Genomic DNA, 2,027 nt, shown 5'->3' with positions numbered 1-2,027 from the left:
GCTGCTTGGCCTCGCTGGTCCAGTAAATAGAAACATCTGAATTGTGTAGGTTAGCACTGTGTGTTCTTGCAGGATAAGAGGAGGGGATGAAGTTGGGAGAGGAATGTGCTGAGGGAGTGGGGAGGGAGGGAGAGAGGAGCTGGGAATAGATGTGTTTAATATACAGTGTGCAGATGTATGACATTATTGTCGTTTTTAAATGCCTCCCATCTTCCCTTGGTTGCCGAAGCTTCTGCTGATGCTGGGCAGTGGGGCAGGCAGCATGCTCTCACATGTAAGAGCTACAGATGTGACACCCGGAGTGTCTGCGTTGTCTAGCTAAGTTTCCTTCTGTCCCTAGGGAGCTACTTTGAAGAACAGAGCCTCATTTTGTTCTGTTTATTTTTCAAGACAAGATTTCTCTGTGTATCCCTGGCTGTCCTGTAGAATTAGCTCTGTCGACCAGGCTGGCCTCAAACTCACAGAGATCTGCTGGCCTTTGACTTCAATGCTAGTATTAAAGGTACATGTCACCCACCGCCTACCGCCCACCGCCTACCACTGGGCAGATGGAGCCTCTTTTGTATGTACCCCTGCCTTTATCCTCAGGTATCTACCCAATCTCAGTTTTCTCACCTGTGAAATGGGGACAGCCCACCATCCTTATGATCACTGTTGGAAGGTGTGTCATCTGCATTGGAGGCTGTCAGCTCTGGTGCTGGCTGGGAAGGCAGCTCAGGTGTTAGAGTGTTTGCTTGTCATGCTCAAGTATGACACAATTATTACAAGGGGTAGGTTCAATTCCTACCCCTGCCTGAACTGGGCATGGGGGTGCATGCTTGTAATCCAAGGCCTGGGGAAGTGGCTGGAAGAGGATCAGAAGTTTGAGGTTATCCTTGGCTATATATTGAGTTAGATGCCAACCTGGGGCTCACGAGACCCTGTCACAAAATAAACAAAAACAACCGCAGCTACAAAAAGAAGTCGGTCAACTCTGGACTGTGCCACCTGTCAGCTGTCAAAACAGAGGTTCCTGGAGGACACAGCCTTCCTGCTATATGCAGGGAGATTTAGCAGGAAGGTTGAGATTTCCAAGCAGTGGCGGAGGATGACTTCCTAGTTTAGTCTTAAATAGCTCCCCTTCGGCAGAACACGCAGAAGCAGAAACACCGGCTGCCCTACACACCACAGCAAAGGGGCTTTGTAAAATCGCCCAGGGACATCTCCACGGTCAGGACTGGTTCCCCGAGGCCCAACCTTTGCATCCTCAAATCCCTGTTGCTTCCCTTTGATCCCTGAGACCAGTCCCACTGTGAGCACCCTCGTGTCCACTTTGCCTCTGAAGAGCCCAGGAGAGAGTGGCCAAGAGAACGCCGGTAGAGCCGGTAGAGCCGGAAGGCAGATCCTGCCTGCTGACTCCTGGCAAGGATTCTCTCCCAGCGTGGTTCTTTGCACCCCAATATCAAACCCCGGAGTTCCGGAAAGGAGGCGACGCCAGTCCCTTCCTGCCTTTTAAAGAGTCCTCTCTTCTCGTCCCCACCCCCTTCTTTAGTAAGTAGAACCATTAGTTTTTATTGACGGGACTAATGCTTTTCATTTAGGGCCAATTACAATAGGAAGGGAGCCGCTTAAGGGTAACTGGGTGATGAAAGGCCCCCATTAGGGAACAAGCTCTGAGGCTGCTGTTTTTCATTTGTAATGCCGGTTCCACATGCGAGTCGTATTTAAGCCATAAACGGTGGCGCCCAGGGAGCACTCGCCCGATCGCCTTAGAAACCCAATACTTTTATCAAATCACCAGATGGCCCCGTATTAGAGAAACCATTTATTTAATTTATCCTCACCCCCACCCCAACCTCCAAGAGCTGCTTAGATTCTCAAACATTGGCTTTACCTAGTCCCACAGATCTGCCAGTAGCATCACCGCTCCTGCCACAGCCTTTATGAGTTGGTTCCAAGGCTGCTTTTATAAAGACCTCTCTCTCTTTTTTTTTAATGCCCTTTCCTGTTCCGTTTTTCCTTCCTTCCTTCCTTCCTTCCTTCCTTCC

Source organism: Mus caroli, chromosome 5, assembly GCF_900094665.2.
Source record: "Mus caroli chromosome 5, CAROLI_EIJ_v1.1, whole genome shotgun sequence".
In the NCBI taxonomy this organism is placed as follows: Eukaryota; Metazoa; Chordata; class Mammalia; order Rodentia; family Muridae; genus Mus; species Mus caroli.
Note: the sequence above shows the minus strand (reverse complement) of the source record.